Here is a 25,616-nt window from a genome sequence, read left to right as displayed (position 1 = left end):
GCTTGCGTTCCTCGTGCCCGTCCTAATGGCTTTGCAGTGCAGCTGCCTGGTGTGCCAAAGCCTCGGCTCCCGGAGGCGCTTCCCCCTAAATGCGGGGGACAGCCGGGTCCTGTGCCCCAGCCCCTAAGGCCAAGCCACCCGGCCGTGAAGCCCACGTCGGCTGTACCTGCAAGTACTCTGGCGACAGTTGTCCTGAGGGAGGGTTCTCAGCACAGATGGCGGGATACGGAGCACACGGCGGCTAGTGCAGGAAGGGACGGCTGCGCGGCCTGCGGGGATGCCGGGGGCTCACCGGGCCTATGGGACTGGCAGGGAGCCGGGCAGGAGCGGCGCCAGCGGGCAGCAAGGCCGCCAGAGAGACGCCCGGCGGCCGGGGACGAGCCCAGCGGGAAGCCCACTGCCTCTCACCAGCCGTGACTCGGGTCGGGCCAAGAACCAGAGCCGTCACTCACCTGTCCTGGAGGAGCCCAAGGCCCTGTTGAGATGTGACGCTCTGACTCCCCAGCCGCCGTTTCACCTTGACATCCTCATGGGAGCTTCCTAGGGTTGGGGGCTGCCTGGCAGGATCGGGGGGTCACCAAGTCCCTGCGCTGAGCCACGCTGGGACGTGCGGTGCAGGAGGGCCTGGGTGCTGCCCCACGAGCCATCCCACCACTGGTCGGCATGAGGCCGGGGGTCCCAGCGAAAAGCCCGCACCTCCTGGCCGGCCAGCTGTGCCCCCGCGGGTGCCTCCCCGGAGACCTCGAGGCTGCACGTCCTCACCAGCGTCGGCCAAGCGGCTGCCGCGTAGATTTAGTTACGACCGGCAGACAGTTCTGCAGAAGTGCATTCTGTCCACACGGCTCCATCTCTGCACCTTCCTTTCCTCCGTGCTTCTGAGTTATAAGATACGAAAGATCTATTAGGTGCCGAAGCCGGCCGTGTAAATACGCACAAGACCACCTCCGCCTGTACGCCACCGAGGGCACGATGCCTCCAGAAGACTAATCCTACTCTCCTTTGTTTGAATACCTAATGCGTGTGTATTTTTCACGCACGTAGATGAGGCTTATTTTATCTTGCACACACCTCCGGGGGCGAAGTGCCGTTGGCTTGTCGTCGTTAGGAACCGCTTCGGAAAGATGAATTGAGTCGGTGCTGACTTCATAGTTCACGTCACGTGTAGAGGAGGGGGGTAAACGCGGGGGTGTTCACATCGTGGGGCCTCCCTCAACCCGAAATCTAGAGAAACAGAGTCAAGGGACGGTAAGACACAAGGAGCATCAGGTGGACCGGGGTGTCGTGCTGGGATTTGGCAGGAGGACGGGTTCCTGACGGTGGGGTTCCTGCAGGTGTTGGGGGCGCTTTCTGGGATTCAGGGGATTTCAGAGCCTGGCGCTCAGGGGGCTGAGATCCGGCCTGGAACTCCCGGATTTCTCCTGTTTCTGTATTTGGGGTAAGCTGGCTTCCTGGTGATTTCTGCTTTCTGATTTCTCTTCCACAGAAAACACTGTAGGCGAGCACCTGTCAGGTCCGGGCTGTGATTGGCATCAGCATTTTTTTTTTTTTTTTTTTTAAGTATTGCATTTTATGGGAACTGTCAGCTGGGACTCAGGAGGAGACTTTCATGCTCGGTGGCACATTCCGCGTCGTCTCGTCAGCTCCGGGGCCCCGCTCACTGCGGCTTATTAGCTCCAGGAGCACAGTTCGGTGTTTGCATTGTGAATTCGGTGACTGCAAGTCTGTAAGTTTTCCACTTTTACTCCCAGCTGGGAATTCCTCACGACAGGCCCCAAACATTGAGCTGCCAGGAAGCAGTTTTCCCGACAAGTGTTCAGCTGGTTCTTGGATGCACAGGATTAATGGAAGCGAACCAACAAAATCTTACGACGGCTCCCTCCGCCAGCCTCTAGTGGGCTCTGCCTGGATGCCCCGCCTTCGTCTCTCTGTCCCCCTGCAGTGGCCCGGGGAGCCACTTCATCGAACCAACCAGATCTAAGGCCCCAAACAGCTCATGGCCCAGTGGGCAGGAAGGCAGAGGAGGGCTGGGTGAGCCTGAGGGTCGGCCAGGTCCCCGCCGTTGTGCACAGAGGTCGGCAGAGCCGCCGATTCCCGAGAGTTTGCAAACTGAAACCCGCACTCCCCTTGCGTCTCGCTTCCCATACGTCCCGGCTCCCAGCGTCATTTCTCAGGTGTGATTTGAACACCTGAGCTCCCTGGTCGGTTGAGAGAGAACATCCTGGAATCCCAACCTGCTTTGCCGAAAGCCAGCCCAACTCTCCTCTGGGCTCCCTGGCGTTCTTTGGAGGGGATGATCCATTCCCCGGGCCCTTAGGGGCCTCTCTGTAGAGCACGGTGGCCGTGGGCCCCAGCAAGGCCCCACAAACGGACATTTGCAAAGAAGTTTCTGGAAGAACATGACAGGTAAGCCCAGTATGCCTGGCTCTCTGGTCGAGACTTCTTTTTCCTGGAAGGAGGATAACAAGGCCGGCCTCCGACGAGCGTCTGTAGTTACGTGGGAGTCAGAGAACCCCAGGTGCACGGCCTCCTGCAGGGAGGGCTCCTCCGCCCGAGGGAGGGGTGTGGGGCAGGCACCGCGGGACGGCACCCTCGCTCAGAAGGCCTCGCTGGCAGGGGCACGGGGCAGCTACAAGGGGCGACGGGTGCCACACGCTCAGGCCCTGAGAGAAGCTCAGAGGAGACGGGATGGGCCCTTGGTGGACGCCAGGGCGGACGTGGTCCTCGAGGAAGGCACGTGACAGGCAAAAAGTGGGACACAGGAGGGGCCCCGGGCCGTGGAAGCCACGCCTGGACCGGCCAGCGTCACCATGACAGCAAGGGTGCTCGGGGCGTGCGGGCGTCTGCTCAGAGGAGCAGGGGGAAGGCGGAGGACGTGCCTGTTAGGGTCACATGTGACTGTGGCACGTGCAGGTGTCTGTGCAGACACTGACACGCACGTGCACACGCACATACACGCATGCACACACACGTGCACACATATGCACACGCACACACCTCTTTTTATTTTACCCAAAACGTTGTTATGTGATGTGTTCAGTTTGGGATCCTGCTTGTGAGCTGCTTTGCTCTTCTTACCCCGCAAGCCCGATTGTTTTGATCAATTGAAAGCTCGGACGAGGTCGTGGCGACTTACTAACGAACAGGTGCCCAGAAGTGGGTGCAGGGCCATGTCCGAGCGCCTGTCAGCTCCGGGGGGTCACGCGTGTGACCCGAGGCCTGTGCACAGTCCTGGCGGCTCTGGGGATAGAGAAGCAGCTCGGAGGCTCCTTTCTCTCCACATCTGCAAGGAAGGTGAGGGTCCTTCACGTGTGCGTCCGCGTAGCCAGGAGGCCCCGGGCGCAGGGGCTTCTGGCCTGGGGACTGGGAGGCCCTGCGAGCTGGGCCTGGCGGGAGTGATCTCATGGCTCGGGGATTGCATTGCACGCACGGCTTTGGAACGCAGAGCCGCGCGGGCTCCTTGGCGGACGTCTGGGTGGTTTTGAGGAATTGCCCCAACCTTCAGAGGACGCTCTGCAGATTCAGGCGGTGATGAGCGGGAAACGATTTCCTTGCAACCCACAGTTCTTCAGGGAACGTAGTCCCGGCCCCCGGTGCCCACTTAATGCAGTTCTTCACACGAGTCCCCGGGGTGGGGGGCCCGGGCCGCACCTTCCAACAACACAGGTCACAGCCGCCCTGGAGCGGGTGGGCTTCTGTGTCTTATTCCCTTGGAGCTCCTTCTGTCTCTGCACAGAGCCTGCTATCTTGAGGAAGGGGCTCTAACGTCGTATTCAGAACGCAGGACCCGCAGGCCGGGTGGCAGCGCGGTGGGCAGCGCTCTGGGGACGCCCTGGTGTCCGCGGCCCCCGCCACCCGTCTCCCGTCACGCCCCCCAGCTGCCAGCCGAGGCCGCAGTGAACGCGTCAGGGAGTTTGCTGCCCTGACTCTCCAGCCTTATGCCCTGGGCGGCGTGGGGACCCGGGAGAGAGGACACGCGCCTTCGTCCTGCCGTCCACCCCCGAGCTCACACCCGGGGCTGGGAGCGGCGCCGCGTTCGCAGTTTCCTGGTTCTTCTGCTTCTCAGTGGCTGCTCTGAAGCAGCAAACGCAGGTTCTCCACACCGGAGGACGATGGGCCCTAAGAAGAGGTCGCTGGGCTAACGGGGCGGGTTCTCGGCTCCCGGTGCCCGCGTCCTCCCCACGGGTGCGGCTGTCGTGGCTGCCATGGGGCGCATTTGACCCTGGCAGCTTCTTTGTTCTCACGAAGCGTCTGCCGACCCAGCCGGGCCCTGGCGTGGCCTGAAGGGTTTGCATCCCGTGCTTCTAGGCTCGAATTCACCGGTTGTTCCTTGTTAATCGAGTCCAGTGGCTCTCGAAGGCCGGCTCTGCCCGGCCCCAGGGTCAGCCCCATAGGTGCGTGGGTTCGGGTCCCCCACGGAGACCCCGTGATGACCATGGCAGCGACAGACGGTAACGGGTGCTGTGCCTTCCGGGCTGAGGGCGGTACCTCCCTTTCCTTTAATGTCCAACAAGGGGGGTTTGTTCATAACCCACATTTTGCAGTTTCCTTGGGTCCTGGAGTAACTTTTCATGGGCACTGCCCCCCGCCCCCCGCCCCCCATGCGTATGTTTGTCATGTGCAGAGGGGGCACCGGCATTTAAACACGGGGGTGCCTAGTCCTGCCGCGTGCCTCCCGCCTGTGCGTCTCCTTGGGCCCCGGGCGGCTGCGCCGAGCCCCTGCCAGCAGGAAGCACCCCCAGCTCCCCAACTGCATGCTTTTCTACAAATGCCCATCTCTCATCCCCATCGGCTGCCAATGCCAGGTAGGTGGCTGGTGCTCCCTTCACGCTGACGACTAATTAGAACTTTCCTTTGTGAAAAGTGAGACCTGAAGGCAAATGCCGGGTGGGCGGACAACCCTCGAGGAGGCGGACAGGACCTCCCCAGCTGCTGGTGGACACGCTGCCTGGACTTCAGAGGAGGGCTGTGAACGAGGTGAGAGACACGCAGGCCCATGCAACACCCAAGGCACACTTAGAAAGCATCACTTTGCTCCAAGCACATTAAAAAAGAATTTGGTTTTCCCATACGAATTTCTAAATTTTGCAAAATTTTCCAGAGTTCAGGTGGGCCATGTACATTTCTCCACGGACAGCTGCGCCTCGTAGCTAATTCTTATGGCCTCTGCGGCCAGGATCATGCTGCGTGGATGTGATCTCCACGTCTTTAGGGGTCCAGTGGGCGTTTTTACCTTTTGCAAATACCTGTGCAGTCTCTAGGTGAGGAAGAGGTGAGGATGGTCTAAGTGAAAATAAATCTGCAAAGAGCACACAACCTGACGTTACGATGTGTCTCATTCCAACTCTTGGATATGATGCAGCGTATTTCTGATGCGCTGGGCAGCCGCTACTCCGCCGGCCCGAACCCCGCCAGGAGCAGGTGCAGACACCCACTGTCCACCCGCCAGCTGTGAGTGGAACTGACCGCTCATCACACAGACAGATGGAGCCTCCAGTTAAGCATAAGAACGGGACCGTCACCATCAGGGGCCGAGCAAGTGAAGTATTTGGGTCTGGGGAGCTACCCTAACAGCTAAGAGGAGGGAACAAAGAATCATTTTTGTCTTTATAAAAGTTTATTTATTTATTTATTTAAAAAAAAATTTTTTTAGGGGCACCTGGGTGGCTTAGTCAGTTAAACGTCCAACGCTTGGTTTCAGCTCAGGTCCTGATCCCAAGGTTGTGAGATCGAGCCCCAGGTCAGGCGCTGGCCTGGGCGTGGAGCCTGCCTAAGCCTCTCTCGCTCCCTCTCCCTCTTCCCCTCCCTCCAATCTCTCTCTGTCTCAAAAAAAAAATTTTTTTTTAAATCCTAAAAGATAAAATTTTAGCTGCAACATCACACGATTTCTTCTATGGGAGTGTTTCCCCATTCATCCAAAATTATTTTTAATTACAAAAATGATAACCTGCGTAGTGTGGAGAAGTGATGGGGAAGCCAAGAGAAGAAGGAATTCCCCATCCCCCACATTATCACTGCTGGTATTTGGTTTCTGTCCTTCCAGGCATCACAAAAGGGACGAGGAAAAACATATAGCACGTGACATAGAGCCAAACATTCCTCTTTCACTGGACGCAGCACCCACGTCGTTCTCACGTCACTGTATACTCGCTCTCATCGTTGACAGCTGACCAACACCACAAAATGCGTTTAATACATCGTCTCCACTTGGCACTTGGAAAATTTCAGTTTTTCCATAATTGAGAGCCACAAACGTAAATATGTATGCATCTAATTTATTACTTATCGCCGTTGCTAATGGCAGTTTTTAAAACAATTTAAAAAAATTTTTTAAAATTTTTTATTTTGCTAACGCCAGTTTTAATTCTTTGCTTTGTTTGCCGTCAGTGGGTGGGAGCACTATCCTTATGTATATTTTCAGTATGTGTTTGTGGAATTCACAACTACACCAGCCGTGCTCCCCGCCTGCACGCCCCGTGTGCACCCTGCATGTGGCGAATGCACCAGGAGGCATTTTGGGATGATGATAAGTTCTGGGGATAACAGGCACCTTGCCCTGCTCCAGACGATAATCGTCCCTAACGTCCAGAATCAGGGGTGACACTGGCATTTAATTTGAGGTAGATATATTTTGTCGTGTTAAGAAAATTTGTTTCTATGTTTAGTTCATGCAGACCTTAAAACATACTTATTAAAATTTATCAAATGCTGTTTTAGAAATGGGAGAGAACTTTCCAGAAAACGTTTAACCTACTGATAGGATGAATTGTATGTATGTATCTCCTGGGGAATGCCAGTTCTTGCAGCCCAGTAATGACTCTTACGTGCCCATGATATTTGTGTGTTTGTACAAGTGTATGTGTGCACATGTCCCTGTGTGTGCATGTGTATGCATGAATGTGTGTGCACATTTATGCACGTGTGCATGCATATACGCACACATCTGTATAGGTGTCCACACATCTGTATGCATGGACATGTATGTGTGTGCACACACATGCCTGTGTGTATACACGTGCACCTTCATGTGTGTGCACATGTGTATGTGTGCATGTCAGTGCGTGTGGATATACATGTGCACATGTGTCTGTGTATTGCATGCATGCATGGGTGCATGTGCCCACACATGTCTACATGTTTGCATGCACATGTGCGTGGGCATGCATGCACTATTTAGGATTTCGGACCTAAACGAGTGATGCTGGCCCCCAGCGATCTTGCCTGTGTTTTGTCAGAGTCTGTAAGTCGGTCTGTGTCGGCTCCACAACTTCGGGTGGGACGTTCCTTCAGCTGCGTGTCGCCCCGGAACCCCTGAACGGGCACAGACGGTATCTGTCTCCTTTGATGTCACCGCTCGCCTCCGACTGAGACCGTGTTGCCCACGCTCACTGCGAGCCTCCTGCCCGTCGTCTGGCTGACACGCTCTCTGGTTCCTTCTGATCCAAGAGGTCGACACTTTTCCATGAACTCCCAGGGCTATTCTGGTTTTCCTGGAAAGCGAACCTTCTCAGTGAGACTTTTAAACTCATGAACATCTTCATGTTCTTATTTGCAGCTGGGTTATACCTGTTTCTCGTGTCTTTTTTCATCTATATTTCTCTCCCTTTCTAATTAATAGTATTAGGAAAGTTTTATTTTTATTGAGATTAGTTCTTACTTTATTCATAAGTCCTATTATTCTCTTTTGTTTTGTCTCTTTAGTTCTGTCTTTATCACTTAATGTGATTTTATTTGGGTGTGTTTTGTTTTTATTTTATTTTATTTATTTTATTTTTTTAAATTTATTTTTCATTGGTGTTCAATTTGCCAACATATAGAATAACACCCAGTGCTCATCCCATCAAGTGCCCCCCTCAGTGCCCGTCACCCAGTCACCCCCACACCCCACCCACCTCCCCTTCCACCACCCCTACTTCATTTCCCAGAGTTAGGAGTCTCTCATGTTCTGTCTCCCTTTCTGATATTTACCACTTGTTTTTTCTCCTTTCCCCTTTATTCCCTTTCACTATTTTTTATATTCCCTGAATGAATGAGACCATATAATGTTTGTCCTTCTCCGACTGACTTGCTTCACTCAGCATCACACCCTCCAGGTCCATCCACGTCAAAGCACATGGTGGGTATTTGTCGTTTCTAATGGCTGAGGAATATCCCACTGTCCACATAGACCACAGCTTCTTGATCCATTCATCTTTTGATGGACGCCAAGGCTCTTTCCAATAAAAATTTTTATTTTTGTAGACTTTAAGGTAAATACTGTCTTTTATTCTTGTTTTTAAGTAATAAAAGTGTTAAAAGCTGTGCATTTTCTCTAAGTCCCATGTCCATGAAATCCTGTGAGTTTTGATATGTGCTTTGTAGTTCATTTCTCTCCTTTTTTCAGTAATTCACTTTCAGGTATTTACTTCTTTGGCATAAGAAACATGTTTTTAGAAGCATGTTTTTGTTTTTTAAATTTCTAATTATTTTTGTTTTTGTTTTTGTTTTCTAACAATAAATGTGTATTGTGTCAGACGATAATGCACTCTGTGTAAAATGAGTAACTGAGAGCTAAGGTCTTGGATCTGGGCCTCAGGAAGTAACAGCAGGGCCGTTCTCATACATCCGTTAGGAGATCTCACTGATTAAGGGACATTTTAGCAGAGACATGAACGCAACGGGGGAGTGGCTGTGCTGATACCTGGGGAAGGGGCCCCAGATGGGAAAAGAGCACGTGCAAAGGCCCGGAGGTGGGTGTGCACTTGGTGGGTCGGGGGAGGGGTGGGTGGGGTGGGGCGGGTCGTGAGGCAGGGTGGAAGGAAACATTTGGGAAAGCAGATGCCTAACATTTACTAGCACTCCGCGTGTGCCGGAAACTGTCCCCCCGTGTTCTGTGCATCGTCTTGCTTGTTCTCAGAACAAGCTTGTGAAGCAGGTGGTGCTATCATTACCCTCATGTCAGACGGGGAAACCAGGCGCAGAGCGGCGAGGTGCCAGGTGGAGGTCAGACGGTGAGTACAGAGCCGGGGCTGGACCCTGGCGGCCTGGGCCTGTGTTCCCCTTCACTCTTAAACTCCGTGCCCTCAAGCAGGTACATTGCCGTGAGGTCTGTAGGAGCCCTGGGGGTCCCACCCCTGGGCCCCCCATCTTTCACGTGGAGAGCAGGCTGTGAAGCGGTCCTGCACCTGCCCACGGCCCCTGGATGGACACTGTCCTCAGCAGCACGGCTGGGGCTGCTGGACCCCCTCCTCAGCTGCCCAAACCCATGCCCCAGTACCACTTCCTGGCCACTGTCTTGCCAGGGATGTCCTGAGTGTTGCAAACAGTGAAGGGCCAATGGGGAGGGGCTGGCCCCTGGCAGGTGTGTGTGTACAGAGAGGGGCAGACAGGGCACCTGCCTGGGCTCCGGGCACCCACAGGGAAGTGCTTTGTTTCGCGGCTGTGGTTCCTAGCAGCCTGGTGGCAGGTCAGTGATGGGGTATGTGTGTGTGTGTCCCGGCTGCACGTTTAGAGGAGACAACAGGCCCCGTCCCATCTCCAGGGGGCACCGCTGCTGAGCAGCAGAATGGGGCCCCACCTCCCCAGTCTGCAGGGCCCCAGCCTGGGGTGCGGAGGGAAGGGGGATTCTTGAGCTCCTCTGCCCCCTGCACTCCCCGACTGAATACTCCCCAGGGCGCTCGCCGAGTCTCCCAGGAAGCGATGCCAGCCCTACAGGTAGGAAAACAGAGGGCAGCCGCCCTGCGCAGGTGAGGCCATCTCCCCAGACACGGTGCATGCGTGATCCAGCTTACGGGGCGCTCAGGACCCCGCGGGGTGCCAGCAGTGGCCGCTGCACATGCCGCTGGCATCGGGTTCAGGGAAAAAGCAAGTTTGACAGAATTCAACTTATTTCATTACCGTAAATGAACACATCACACCGTGTGTGCGTCCGCCCGGCCCGGATCTTCCCTTACATTAATAAGCTTTTTATTAGATTATGTAAAAGACAACAGTGTTTGTCATTAACTTCTCCATGAATCATGTGAATAATGTTTGTGGTTACTGAGCTAACATCCAACCTTAAAGCGTGTTGTGATGTATTTTTGCAATAAAAATATCAAGTTCATTTAAACAATTGCTTTTTAAAACACTGTCTCTCTCCCAGTGGGGTTTCATTGATCAGATTATGAAAAGACAATTGCTGTCCTGATTGTCTCAATAAATTCCAGATATGAGGCGGATCAAATGATCATTACGTGGACTCACTGGCCAGCCTCAGACTCGCATGCCCAGACCGCCCTAGATTACTAATAAATCGTGTTAGCAGGCTGCAAAGGGAAATTTATAGCTAGCGTGGAGAGCAACAAAAGGCTGTATTTTGAGGGATTTAAACTTACTAATATTATTCTCTAAAAATGAATGTTTGGAGGATTTCTGAATTGTCATGGTAATAGAGCAATGCAGTCTTTTCTTGGAAATCCGGCCCTGACCACCGCCTTCCTCTCCCAGCACTTGGGGAGGGAACAGGCCCGAAGGGCAGGCGCTCCTGTCACCCACTCGAGGGACAGACGTCTACCTGATTCTCCCCGAAGGGCCACTGCGCGACGGCGGGTCCTCCTCTTTAGGCTCTGTGGTGACACGTGGCCTGGAAGATGCCCCAATTCCCTGGGTCCTGTAGCCGGGAGTGGATGCTCCTGACCCCCCAGGCTAGGGGCATGTCAGTCCACGTTTCTTGCATCCGTTGTCTTGGGCTGAAAAGTGTGCAAGCGAGTCCAAGGAAGAAGTGCCCGCTGCATCCCGGAGGCGTGTAGCTGAGATCCCTGGAGTCCTGCTGGGCGCCAGGACTTGCCCCCCCAGCCCCCGCGGGTCTGCTGAGGGCTGGGAGGGCTTCCCGGGGGCGCCGTGGGGACCCACCCGAGGTCGGGACACACCTGAGCGTGAGTGCACGGAGATGCTGCTCTGTGAACCCTGCGGCTGTGACCCCGGAGCCCCGGGAGGTGGGGGGCGGTGTCCTGGGGCCCCCACATGCAGAGCCGTGGATTCTCTCACATTCTGGAGATGAACGTCTGAAATCGGGGTGTCGGCAGGGCCGGGCTCCCTCCGGAGGCTCCTGGGGAGGGTCCTTCCTGCCTCTTCCAGCCCCTGCGGCCCCAGGAGGCCCTGGGCTCACAGCCGCAGCCCCCCCAGGCTCTGCTTCGGTCTTCACGGGGCATCTCCCCCGGCGTGTGTCTCCTCTTCTGCCTCTAATGACAACACCTGTGATTGGCTTAGGGATCCACGCAGATGGTCCAAGATGATCCCAGCTCCACATCCACATCTGTAAAGACCCTATTTCTGACTCAGCTCGCTCATATCCACTGGTCCTGGAGATCAGAGGTTCGGGGGCCCCCGCTGAGGAGCTCAGAGCACATGCTCGGGTCTGCTCTGAGCATCCCCAATACGAGAGCACGCGGCTCTAGGACGGGGGACCCCGAAGGCACATCGGCAACCCCACCTGGGGGGTCCGGCTGCTGGTGTGGACTGTGGGCGAGACAGAACAACTTTCTACCCAACTTTCTGTTCCATCAGTGCCAACAAGCGTGTCCCCATCAGGCCGCCCTTTGCCATCTGTTTGGATCCATGGCGTCCAGGAGAGGGAGGCAGTAGGAATGGGTTAGGACTGTCTTACTCCACATTTAAAGACTTGGGGCCCGAGAGCTCCGAGCTGCCCCCAGAGACAGGGCTCCTCTTCTTGCTGTAAACCAACCGCTCATTTTATTTCAGGGTGTTAGGTCCCAGCTGAGAACTTTGCTTTTCCCCAGCCTCATGGGCCCCTGGGGTGACCCGTGTCCCGGTTCTAGGGGCACAGTGAGAGCCTGGGGCTCTCGTTCTCCTTGATGAAGGAGCACTTAGGTGGCCGGGCCCTCACCCTTCCTCCCGCCTTCCCCTGCCCTCAGGCTCTGGAAGGCAGCTGTGTCTTTGGTTATTATTAAAGGCATTTTGATTAAAAAAAAAAATTCCTGTACTTCACTGATTCTGAGACTTTTTCCATCAGCTTTTTAAACTTATTTGAAAGTGAGAAGCAGTGACAATCTTTGGAATCCTAGCGATGGGATGGCTGTGGGGAGCGGGATGAGGAGGTACCATTCCCCACTCTGGGCCAGGCTCCTGATGTCACAGAAATGATATTGTCTGCAAAACATGGAGACAGAGACTCGGATTTGAGAGAGATCCAGAAGAATCAGACCCTGAACGTGAGGCTTCGGAAAATCTTCTCCCATTGCTTATGGTCTGGCATGTTATATTGTAAATCACATTAAATCATGTATATTATAACTTACATGCACTTAAATGTGTGGATTTTAGTGCACATTTAATGAGCTTTGAAAAACACATACACCCGCGTAACCTATAACCCAGTCACGATATAGACTATTTTCATCACCCCGAAATGGTTCTCCCTGCTGCTTTCCCATCAACCCCCACCTCCCAACCCTTGGAGGCTACTTCTATTTGGACTTTCATTGCCATAAATCAGCTTGTTCTATTTTTAAATTTCATACAGGCAAAACTGTCTATGATCACACAGAATGCAGGGTGTGAATGTTGCGTCTGTACCTGAAAAAATGTCAGTGAGGTCAAATTTGCTAATAGTGTTGGTCAAATCTTCTGTGTCCTTAATTAACTTTGCATGTTCTGTCATTTGTGGATTTATCTGTTTTTTTTTTTCTCTAAAACTTTGCCTATCTTTGCTTTTCGTATTTTGGAGTTCAGTTATTAGGAATATATGCTTTTAGGATTGTTGTATGTTCTTGGGGAATTAACCTTTTCATTGTTTAGGGAGAGCCCTTTGTACCGCTGGGAACACGTCTCCCGAGAGGTCAGCTCGTTCTTGGTGACATCCCACCAGGTGCTTGTACTTGGCGCACATCCTGGTCTTCTTCATCCCTACCCTTTCTCCTCTCTGCCTTTGCACTTAAAATCAGTTGCCTTGTTGGCAATATATATCGATACAGGCTTCTGTTTGTTTTCTTTAATCCAGTCTGACAATTTCAGCCTTTTAATCGGAATGTTTAAGCCACTTGCATCTAATTATGGACGTGGTTGGTGTTAAGTCTGCCATTTTGCTGGTCTCCCTCACTTAACCCACTTGCTTTTTGTTCCTTTTGTCTTGCCTTCCTTTGGGTTTTTCAACTATTTTTAGAACATCCCATCTTATATCCTTTCTTGATTTTATAATAAATCCTTTTTATTTTAGTCATTGATCTAAGTTATTTTAGTCATTGATCTAAGGATTTTAATACACATCCATAACTCACGTGCTCTACAATGAATTAATATTATAACACTTCACATAAAGCATGAGAGTCTTATATCTCTACACTTTTATTTCCCCCGATCCTTCATTATTGTTGTCATGTGTTTTATTTCAACAAATCGTAAACCTGCTGTTCATTGCCGACAATTTGCAGACAGTTATTTGACTTCAAAGTAGAAGAAAAGCATTTTCACCACATATTTATATTTTGATGCTCTCCATTCATACCCGCTGACCCGTGTCCATCTGTTGTCATTTCCTCTCAGGCTTTGGGCTTCTTTCTGTGTGTCTTGTCCTACAAGCCCATTGGCCACAGATCCTCTCCACTGTTATTTATTGGAAAATGTCTTTATTCCACCTTTTTTCCCCGGTATTGTCTCACTGTCTTCTGGCATTGTTGTTTGGGATGAGAGCTCAGCAGCTCTTGCCATTGTTCTCTTGCTTATAATGGGTGTTTTTCACTTCCTGCTTTTTAGATTTTTTTCCTTTATCTTCATCAATTTGACCATGGCATATCTAGTTGTAGTTTTCTTTGAATTCATCACATTTGGCATTTATTACACTTCCTGAATTTGCAGATTCTTTTTTTCCTTCTTGTTAAATTTGGAAAATTTCCAGCCAGTCCATTTCTTTTTATCGTTTTTCTCCCCGTCCCATTCTCCCTCTTTTCTTCTTCTGGGAGTTTAATTATGTGTAATGTAGACTGTTTGGTACTCCCCACTTGCTGCTGATTCTATGTTTACTTTTTTGTAGGAATGTTTTTGTTTTTAAATTAAAAAAAAAAGATTTTATTTATTTATTCATGATAGACATAGAGAAAGAGAGAGAGAGAGACAGAGGCACAGGGAGAGGGAAAAACAGGCTCCATGCAGGGAGCCTGATGTCGGACTCGATCCCGGGACCCCAGGATCACACCCCGGGGCCAAAGGCAGGCGCCGAACTGCTGAGCCACCCAGGGTCCTGTTTTAATTTTTATTAATTTTTTGCTTAAAAATTTTTTTAAAAGATTTTATTTACTCATGAGAGACACACACAGAGAGGCAGAGACACAGGCAGAGGGAGAAGGCGGCTCCACGCAAGGAGCCTGATGTGGGACTCTATCCCAGGACCCCGGGGTCACGCCCTGAGCTGAAGGCAGATGCTCAACCACTGAACCACCCAGGCATCCCTGTTTTTGTTTTTTTTTTAATGAACTTTTAACTTCAAACAGTTTTGGGTTTGCAGGATACTTGCTGAGGGGGCACAGACAGTTCCTGTTTATTCCATGCCCAGTTTCTCTCATCATTAATGGTTAATCTAAAACAACCATAAACAAATATCATGAATTACAGTCTACCTTAGTCATATTTCCTAGGTTTTCCCCAGGTGTCCTTTCCCTGCCCTAGGATCCTGCCTAGGACAGCACATGACATTCAGTCTCATGTCTCCTGAGTCTCTGCTTGGCTGTGACGGTTTCTCGGACTTCCCTTGTTTTTCATGACCACAACTGTTTTGCGGTGTTTCATAAAATTCCCTCCAGGAGAAATGCTTTTCTTATGATTACATTGGAGTGATGTGAGTTTGGGAGGAAGGACGCCAGAGTAAAGGGCCCTTTCTCATCACGTTATTCCAGCGGTACCTGCCACCAACATGACTTCTCGTGGCTTGTTAACCTTGATCGTTTGGCTTGAAGTGGTGCTTGTCAGGCTCCTCAGGGTTCATCTTCCCCATACTGGGCTCTTTGGGAGAAAGTGTGTGGGCCATGCTGAGGAGCAGGGACTTTGCCCCATCTCTGGGATGGTGGATTATCCACACGAATCATTTAGAGCCCTTCTAACTGGGGCACTTCTATTCTTTCCAATTTTTTATTCAGTCATAATACCTATATGGACTCATATGTGGGTTTTTTAAAGGATACTTTTGGTTATAAACCAATAAGACTATTTTGTTACTCAAATTGTTTCATCTTTGGTCACCGGCAGCTCTTCCTGTTGACCTCTTCATCTCTTTGATACACCCTGTCACTGGGCTGTACGATCTGTCCTCACCTTCAGAGCTCTTGCAGACTCCAATCAACCACCAACCCCCAAGACTGGTCAAGCCCTGCGATGTCCCCTCATCTCTGCCACCTGCCCAACAGGGCCCCTTCTGCAGGCTTGGAAGCTGCCACACTTCATTCTCCTCTCCAGGGAGCTCTGAAATCTCAGAAATTCAGCTCGTTTGCTCTTTTTTGTTAGCTATATGGAAAAAGTATGATTTTTATTTGGTCTTATTTAAAATCTGTATTACTTATTAGTGTAAAACATTAAGCTTATCTCTCTGCCTGTGATTATAAAGCTGCTTTACACAAAGGGGATACATAGTTTGGCATCTTTGTGTTCATTTACCTACCAATCCAAATGGATGTCAATGGAAAATACTCAAGAGTGAGGTTTTTCTCAATGAAGCTGTGTCACCAAATAAATTCCAGGTTATAATTAATAAACGAACGAAACAATTTCTCACAAATTGGATGTAATTTGTACATTAGAATGTACAATTTTCTTTAGAAATAGTTATCACTACCTAACAGGTTTTGTTCCCCAAATTTCCAAATACCACTTTAACGGGATGCTGAAAACAATCATGACGATCTTTCCGTGTTTGCTCTTAAAACACCAGTTTCCTAAATACGATTGTGGGTCCTTTGGATCCATTAACGCTGTAGGAGGGCAAAGTGGTGGCAGAGGGTGGGGGTCTGGCTTCTTACCCCAACTGAGTCAGGGGTTTAGTAATGTACAAAACAGACATCAATGGGAGCATGGGTCTCTATGTAGTTTGGTATTTTCAAAGAAAAAATGAAATAGGAGATACTGTTCATATGTATTCTATGAATGTGAAATATACAACTAATTAATCATGTTTTTCATGGAATTAAAATTTTTTTCTTAATGATTGTGCACCTAAAGGTCTTTGATGTGCTATGGGAAGTAGGGTTTTTTGGGTGGTGGATGTTCAGAGGCAGCTGATGGGATGTAGTTGTCTTGACAAATGTATTCTACATCACACGTGTTATTATTTGTGGTTGAAACATATATATTGCTATGCATTTGAGGGAGTATATGTTCAACGGAACAGATCAATGATGGGAAATGATTTATTGATAAGAGCCACCGTGGATGCACATTTCTGGTGCGTGGGCAGAAAACGAGCACGTGTTCCTGCTTCCCTCGGAGCCGTGTACAGATGTTAAGAGAATGAGTGAGTAACAAGATACCGGTGCACACTCGTGACTGGTGGTGGTGGCTGCGCGGCATGTCCAGAGGTGCCTCAGGGGTGCGTAGAACGGGGATCTCCAGGGCCTATCAGGGCAGTCCAACATTTGATGGCTTCCATGTGGAGGATTGGACATCCCAATAGTCGTGGAGACTTAGCTGGGCGAATGTGTCCATCATCATGCTCATTCCGATCCCTGTTCCTGCACGCATCTCCTGGACAGAAAACGTGTTGTATTTTAAGGCCCGTTTAAAAATTATGTGCAAAGCAGCAATGTCCACAATAGCCAAACTGTGGAAGGAGCCTCGGTGTCCATCGAAAGATGATGGATAAAGAAGATGTGGTTTATGTATACAGTGGAATATTCCTCAGCTATTAAAAACGACAAATACCCACCATGTGCTTCAACGTGGATGGAACTGGAGGGTATTATGCTGAGTGAAAGAAGTCAATCGGAGAAGGACAAACATTATATGGTCTCATTCATTTGGGGAATATAAAAAAATAGTGAAAGGGAATAAAGGGGAAAGGAGAAAAAAACGAGTGGGAAATATCAGAGAGGGAGACAGAACATGAGAGACTCCTAACTCTGGGAAACGAACTAGGGGTGGTAGAAGGGGAGGTGGGTGGGGGGTGGGAGTGACTGGGTGACGGGCACTGAGGGGGGCACTTGATGGGATGAGCACTGGGTGTTATTCTATATGTTGGCAAATTGAACACCAATAAAAAATAAATTTACAAAAAAATAAATAAAAGTTATGTAATAGATAAATAAATAAATAAATAAATAAATAAATAAATAAAAATTATGTGCAAAAGCTGCCACAGATCACAAAGGGAACGGGATCTGGGATACAGAGCGGCTTTGCAGGGACCCATCCATCACTGTCTCCCAAAGTGAGCCCTTTCTCCTTCCAGGGATAGCTTACCCAGAAATTGCTCTATTATCCTTACATTTGTGTCTCATCAAATACTAGGAATCACCGACCATGACTCTGACATTTGCTGCCATAGGCGTATGCTAGTAAAAGCAGTAAGAAAAATTTTCTGGGTTATTTTTAAAAATATATGCCATTTAAAACTTTTTTTAAAGAATTGTAATGGAGCTTTTAAAAAGTGACCTGGAAAAGATGAGCCATGCCCACTGTGTGGTTCATCCAGGCTGGAACTGCAAACCCTGGTCTGAGAGGTGCAGCCATGCTGGGCTTCGGCAAGGCTGTCCCCAGTCCGTGGCCGTCCTCGTGACCGCGACCAAGCTAACGGTCGCCTAGACCTTCCGCGTCAGGTGCAGAGCTCAGTGATTGTGTTCTGAGTTTTAAATTCATCCCAGCTCTTCCACTGTGGGTCCGTCTGTAAACACTGGAGTAGGTCTTTCTTCAGAAATCACAGCACGGGCAGCCCCAGGGCTTCATGGAGTGTTGATGTAGCTAAGATAAAACTACTTTGTGCTTAAGTACAATCTTGCACAATCTTGCCCGGGGTCCTGGGATCGAGTCCCACATCGGGATCCTTGCAGGGAGCCTGCTTCTCCCTCTGCCTATGTTTCTGCCTCGCTCTCGAATAAATAAATAAAATCGCAAAAAAAAATTATATAAATAATAAACAAACATCTTCCATCAAGGTTATTTCAGTCCTTTTGAAAATGAAATAAAAATTGTATGTACAGAAAACTAAAATAATTTAATTCGCTATGCTTGCACTAAAAAAAAAACTCAGTTTCTGTCATTTCCCGCCATAATTGTCAATTTATAAGCTTTGGACAAAATATATGACTGCCTGGAAATTAATTAGGTTATAATAATTATTAACAAAAGGTGATGTTTGTTACTATCACAGACCAGAATTTTAGATGAGACGTGACCACGAAATAATATTGGTTTCCGGGTTCAAACTGGGAAATCCAAATGAGTTCTCATTTCTAAGGACCTCATCTTGGGAACCAATACTATTAGGTAATTATTAACATTTACTGGGATAATGTTTTTTTTTTTTCCAAAGTCTGTTTAGAACAAATTATATGATCCTTCGTGGCAAGCTTATATAATTGCACACACACACATCTTGTCATAATTCGTGTTGGATAAGGAATAATTTCTGAGTGTAGGAAGAGACATGTTTTGTTTTTGAGTAAAATAACCATATCTGGGGGCATCCCAATGCCAGATTTCAGGTTGTACTACAAAGCTGTGGTCATCAAGACAGTGTGGTCCTGGCACAAAAACAGACACATAGATCAATGGAATAGAATAGAGAACCCAGAAGTGGACCCTCAACTTTAGGGTCAACTAATATTCGATAAAGGAGGAAAGACTATCCATTGGAAGAAAGACAGTCTCTTCTATAAATGGTGCTGGGAAAATTGGACATCCACATGCAGAAGAATGAAACTAGACCACTCTCTTTCACCATACACAAAGATAAACTCAAAATGGATGAAAGATCTAAATGTGAGACAAGATTCCATCAAAATCCTGGAGGAGAACGCAGGCAACACCCTTTTTGAACTTGGCCACAGAAACTTCTTGCAAGATACATCCATGAAGGCAAAAGAAACAAAAGCAAAAATGAACTATTGGGACTTCATCAAGATAAGAAGCTTTTGCACAGCAAAGGATACAGTCAACAAAACTAACAGACAACCTACAGAATGGGAGAGGATATTTGCAAATGACGTATCAGATGAAGGGCTAGTTTCCAAGATCTATCAAGAACTTATTAAACTAAACACCAAAGAAACAAACAATCCAGTCATGAAATAGGCAAAAGACGTGAACAGAAATCTCACAGAAGGAAGACATAGACATGGCCAACATGCACATGAGAAAATGCTCTGCATCACTTGCCATCAGGGAAATACAAATCAAAACCACAATGAGATCCCACCTCACACCAGTGAGAATGGGGAAAATTAACAAGGCAGGAAACCACAAATGTTGGAGAGGATGCGGAGAAAAGGGAACCCTCCTGCACTGTTGGGGGGAATGTGACCTGGTGCAGCCACTCTGGAAAACTGTGTGGAGGTTCCTCAAAGAGTTAAAAATAGACCTGCCCTATGACCCAGCAATTGCACTGTTGGGGATTTACCCCAAAGATTCAGATGCAATGAAACGCCGGGACACCTGCACCCCGATGTTTATAGCAGCAATGGCCACAGTAGCCACACGGTGGAAGGAGCCTCGGTGTCCATCGAAAGATGAATGGATAAAGAAGCTGTGGTCTATGTATACAATGGAATATTCCTCAGCCATTAGAAACGACAAATACCCACCATGTGCTTCAACGTGGATGGACCTAGAGGGTATTATGCTGAGTGAAGTAAGTCAGTTGGAGAAGGACAAACATTATATGGTCTCATTCATTTGGGGAATATAAATAATAGTGAAAGGGAATAGAAGGAAAGGGAGAAGAAGTGTGTGGGAAATACCAGAAAGGGAGACAGAACATAAAGAGTCCTAACTCTGGGAAATGAACTAGGGGTGGTGGAAGGGGAGGAGGGCGGGGGGTGGGGATGAGTGGGTGACGGGCACTGAGGGGAGCACTTGATGGGTTGAGCACTGGGTATTATTCTGTATGTTGGCAAATTGAACACCAATAAAAATAAATTTATTATTAAAAATAAAATAAAATAAAATAAAATAAAATAAAATAAAATAAAATAAAATAAAATTGTCTCTCCTCCGGCCTCTCTCGCCAGCCTGGCTCCCTGTCACCTCCTCCAGGCAGGGCTCCCGCCGTAGGAAGCCTCCGGGAGGTCGCAGAAGACAACGAATGTGAGATGCAGCAGGTGCTGGGGAGCAGAGGTGGCTTGGCCGGGCCAGGGGCCAGGGCGAGAAGGGGCAGGGACGCCGGCGGAGAGCCCGGGACAGCACGACCCCGCACCTCCCCTCCTGAGTCCCCGGGGCCTGAGTCAGCCAGGGGGTCCCTCCAAGCACCACGGCAGATTGCTCCTCCCAATCTCTGGGTTTGAGGCCCACCTCCCGGCTGGGCTTGGCCTCAGCCCCTGCCTGGCACAGCCTGGGTGTCCCCAGTGGCCGGGGGCTCAGGGTCCTGCCAGCCTGGCTCCAAGCCCGTGGGTCGCAGGTTCCCCCACCCGCTGCCCCGGGACAATCGCGGCGCTGCCCCTGTTGCTCGGAGGCCTCGGCCGTCCGCCTCACCTACCTGAGCAGCCTTCCATCCGTTGACGACCCGCCGGCTGCTGATGGCGTGGCCACGCGGACAAGACTCGGGGCCTGGACACACCGCCCCGTCTGCTCGGCCTGAGACGTGCTTGGCCTGTGGCCCGAGAGCCCCGTGCTGCCTTCCCTGATGGCGCTCGACGTCGGAGCGGGACACACGGCCACCGCACGGTCGGTAGGCAGAGCCCGGGGCCTCCTGGCCCGTACCGGGGACTGCGCCACCTGTGGGTACCGTCCCCCTCCGCCGCCCCAGGGCTCTGTGCTCTGCTGGCAGGGATTCCACCCGTAGGTGGAATCACCTGGTGCTCTGGTTTGTTTGGCCTCACACCGTGTCCTCAGTTGAACCGTGTTGTCCCCCGGTGCGGGCTCTCCTCCTTTCCAAAGGTCGCTCGCATTCGGCCGTGTGCGTGTGCGTGCGCGTGTGCGTGCAATGCTCTCGTTCGCGGCGGGCAGACCTCCGGTGGCCGCCCCACCTTGGCTGCCGGGGTAACGCTGCAGGCAGCCCAGCGGTGGGCACATCTCTTCGAAAACCTGATTTCCATGATGTCGGATGTTTATCCAGAAGTGGGATCGCCGGGTCTTGAGGTAATTCTATTTTTAATTTTGTGAGGCACTTGCACACTTTCCCACTACGGCGGCACCACTTGACATGCCGAGGGTGAAATCGGAGAGTTCTGATTTCTCTGCATCTTCCCCAACACTTACTTTTGTTTTTGTTTTTTTTAAGGATTCTCGCCACCCTAACAGGTGTGAGGTGATCTCTCCTTGTGGTTTTGACTTGTGTCTCCCTGACGATGAGGGACGTTGAACTCCTTCTTGCACATCCGCTGACCGTTTGTATTTCCTTGGAGAAAGATCTATTCATATCCTCGGCCTATTTTTTATTTTTAGGGTTCTTTATATAATTCCTCTTGTCATCCATCAGGAATTCTTCGTAAGAGTTCTTTATATAATGTGGGTATTAGCCCCGTATCGCGTATCTGGCTTGGGACTATTCTGTCCTAGCCCACAGGCTGCCTTTGCATTCGTTGCTGCTTTCCTTCGTTGTCATCAGCTCCTCAGTCCCACGCGGTCCTGCTGGTTTATTTTTGCTTCCGCCGCCCGTGGCCTTGGTGTCAAATTGGTCAAATGAGTGCCGAGATCAATGCCAACAAGCTTTCCCCGTGTATTTTCTCCCCGGAGCCTTACGGTTTCAGGTCTTATGTTTGTCTTTAATGCACTCTGAGTTGATTTTTGTGTGCGTGATGCAATGTAAGTGTCCAATTTCATTCTTCTGCCTGTGGACGTCCAGCTTTCCCAGGACCATCTGTTGGAGAGACCAAGACAGTGCGGTCCTGGCACGAAGACAGACACACAGAACCAAGAGAACAGCACGGGGAGCCCAGAAATAACTCACACACGTAGCCAACTGATTCAATCGGTGACCCAAGAATACATAATGAGGAGGGGAGAGTCTGGTACTATTCTTTTAGGAAGGAAAGTTCTATGCTCGTTATAGATGCTGCTTAAGATGCAGGTTTTTGCTTGAGTATTTAGAGACGTAGAAGCAGTGACAGCTACCTGGGAATTCACGGCAGTGCTTCCCCTCGGTACGGTTCACTTTTATCTGTAAATTTATGACTACGTACAAGGTCAAAGATTTTACTGGACATTTATTACACTCATAAACTTTTAGAACAAACAGGCAGTGGAAGTAGGAGGAAAATAAAGCTTATTCTTCGGGTCACACATTGATCACTGGCCCTTTACTGACATGAGATGCCCGCAGGATGTCAGCTTGTCACCGATGAGGGTATTTGTCTGCATATGTGACATGTCCAGAGATCTCCTTGTCGGTCAACAAACCGTGGGATCCTCGGCCTGGCATTCAAGGCCCCTACCTGGTAGGTCTGCACGGGGATTAAGTGGGGTAATCCGCAGCAATCCGTTGAGCCCAGGGTCTGGTTCCATGAAAGCGACCCCCTCTTGTTATCGTACACGGTGTGTGTGTTGTTCTCCCTCTGACCTCGAGGGATCACCGGTGTGTGATTTGTGTGTGAACTGAACGCTTGTCAAGCGCGGAGCTCCGTCTCGCAAATGCACTTCGATCTCGAGTCGCTACTGGATTAGACTAAACCTCGGATCCATAGACTCGATCGATCGCATCGTTCACATTTGCATAACCAGGAGGCCTTGGCATCACGCTCCCAGTCAGCAGGATCGGAGCCGAGCCCGAGCCTTCCTGAGCCCCGACCCCCCGAGGAAGGGCTGCTGGCTGGCCGGAAATCAGCACGGGGGTGCATTCGAACGTGACCCAGGTGCAGCGTCCTGAGCTACGGCCCCTTCCCTGGGGAAGAGCAGTGTACGAAGTCGTCAGATTTGGGGACGGCCTGAGGAAGGCCCATGGGCAGTGGGCGGTGGTGCGGCTGCGGGTGGCCTCACTGTGAGGCTGCGTGATGAGCGGGGCCCCCGGACGAGCTTGCGACTGTCCCTGTTTACAAGGAAGCAGAGGCCCACGGAAGTTCAGAAACGGGTCGGGGCTGCACGGCCGTGCCACAGACCCGGGCAGGCGGGTGCGGGGGGCACGGGGCACCCCACAAGCCATCACACGCATCCTAGCTCTGGCCCGGGGAGGAGGATCCGGAGCCTGCAGAGCAGACGGGGGTGCGGGCGGCGGGGGTCACGGCGCCGACCCCGAGGGAGGCTGCTGTCCTGACTCTCCTTCATCCTGCAGGGCCAGGGTCTCAGATTCCAAGGTAAAGGCCGAGTTAGGGGAGGAGGGTTCTTGCTTCCCACCTGTGTGGGAAATGCACCATTTGTGGTGTCTCCTGGCCTTCTAGAATGTTGGACATCTATGACTTAATTCAGCTTCACCTTCTGTTTCCGTATTTATCTTCGATCTCGGGTGAGCCCTCCTGCCGTCAGTTAACTTCTCAGGGGTCTGTACGCCGGGCATCCAGCCCTTGTCACCACGTCCCGCTCTGCTGCCTCAGCCCCGTCAGCCTGCCCCGCTGGCGCCCACGCGGCCTCCGGCAGGCTGGTTAGCAGGTGCCGTCGCGGGAACACTGACTCGAGAGGCCTCCTGCAGCAGGATAATCCTGCCTTCTCGGGGGCCGACCGGGTGGGCAGGTCTGCGGAGAGCGTGAGTGGGAGGGGGGCAGGAGGCGCAGGAGCTGCAGGCTTGCATGTGGCCCCAATCAAGAGTGTCATAAGGACAGGAATGAAGCCATCATGCCGTGCGGGTGAGCGTCACTCAGGCACCAACGCGAGCTGGAAAACACAGGGAGGAGCGCGCTCGTCAGTCAAATGTTAAAACCAGAATATTTTTTTAGAAGGGAAGCGGCTTTGAGTGTGCACAGGGAAGCGGCTCTTCCTCACACACGAGCCCTTGTCCTTTCCCAGAGCTGCAGCATTTGCTTGGGGCAGGTGAACGCGAGGCGGTGGGTGTTGATGAGGCTCCTGGCACGTGCCACGCGCAGCTTACTGGCGGGGCTTCAGAGACGGGGCATGCATGAGAATGACTCGTGGTTTCACGGGACTCAGACCGTCAGGAAAGATAAGATACAGCACAGCCGTGCACATATGTGCGTGCATACCCACCTGTGCTCTCACCCATGCACACAGTCACATCTGTGCACACAGCATGCCCACTCCATGCACACATGTGCATACACTCACACCTGTGCACACATGGGCACGCACACATGTGTGCACACACCCACACCTATGCACACCTGTGCACACACTCACATCTGTGCACACAGCGTGCCCACACCATGCACACATGCGCACATGCTCACATCTATGCACATACCCATGCACACAGGGCATATGCACACATACCTGTGCACACACATGGGCATGCACACACATGTGCACACACAGCTAGAACTTTAGGGGAGTGAGTTGAAGAGAAACCACAGCGGATCTGCCTGAGACAGAGTCCAGGGAGGCTGCGGGGAGAAGCAGCCCCTCGGTGGACGCTCGAGGGAAAGCAGGAGGCTGCAGGAGGGAGCATGTGGCGGTCAGTGTGGCTGCCATAGGAAATCCCACAGACGGGGGGCAGTCTGGAGGCCGGGGGTCCACGGTCACCGTGTCTGCAAGGGGTTTGGTTCTGAGGCCCCTTCTCTTGGGCTGTAGGGGGTGCGTCCCCGCTGGGTGCCCCCGTGGCCCCTCCCTGGTTCATGCTGGCGGGGTGGGGGCTGACGGGGGAGCCCTGGGGGGTCTCCTCTGAGGAGGGCACTGGCCCCATTGGGTGGATTATCTCGTGACCTCTTCCAACCCTGATTCCCCCCGAAGGTCCCATCTCCAAACACCATCGTGGGGGGGGGTCAGGGCTTTGATACATGAGTTTGGGGGCACGGGCATTTAGTCCATAAGAAAGATGAAAGGGGCCTGCCTTTGGCCCAGGGCGTGATCCTGGAGACCCGGGATCGAATCCCACGTCGGGCTCCCGGTGCATGGAGCCTGCTTCTCCCTCTGCCTATGTCTCTGCCTCTCTCTCTCTCTCTCTCTCTCTGTGACTATCATAAATAAATAAATAAAAATTAAAAAAAAAAAAAAGAGAGAGAGATGAAAGGGGAAGATTCCAGGCATGGAATAGTCCTTGCAAAGTCTCCAGGGCAGGAGGGAGCAGCTTTTGTGTGAGCAGGAGGGAAGGAGGCAGGTGGGGAGGCTGGGGGCCGCCAGGTTGGGGCCCCTGGGCCCTGTGGACCCCGGAAGGCTGAGTAGGTTCTAGTCCGAGGGCAGCAGGGAGCCGCACAGGGTTTCCTCAGGCCACGGAGAGTCCTCTGGCCGCTGCAGGCCTGGGAGGGGGCTGGGGGAGGCGGTGCCGCGGGAGCACCCAACAGATGGCAGGGAAGGAGGCGACATGGCCAGGAGGGGCGCCCTGGAGCTCATAGTGTGGGGCGGGCTGCAGAGGACTGGGGGGGGGGGCAAGGGCGCCACGGAAGGGAGCAGGTCCTGGGCGCTGGGCC

The 25,616-nt window shown here is 51.3% G+C and overlaps 1 long non-coding RNA gene across 1 annotated transcript; it reads right to left on the bottom strand.

Annotated features, from left to right (window-relative positions):
- Positions 1 to 750: 750 nt before the first annotated feature.
- On the bottom strand, positions 751 to 23,458 carry LOC119866542. The gene is made up of 3 exons (XR_005380332.1): positions 20,645 to 23,458; positions 1,069 to 1,221; positions 751 to 875 (listed from the first exon to the last, which is right to left on the bottom strand). It is a non-coding gene; the product is annotated as an uncharacterized LOC119866542 (long non-coding RNA).
- Between the last annotated feature and the right edge of the window lie 2,158 nt (positions 23,459 to 25,616).

Source organism: Canis lupus, chromosome 28 (assembly GCF_011100685.1).
Source record: "Canis lupus familiaris isolate Mischka breed German Shepherd chromosome 28, alternate assembly UU_Cfam_GSD_1.0, whole genome shotgun sequence".
NCBI classification, from domain to species: domain Eukaryota; kingdom Metazoa; phylum Chordata; class Mammalia; order Carnivora; family Canidae; genus Canis; species Canis lupus.
The sequence above is the reverse complement of the archived record's forward strand: the minus strand, read 5'-3'. Positions and strand labels throughout refer to the sequence as shown.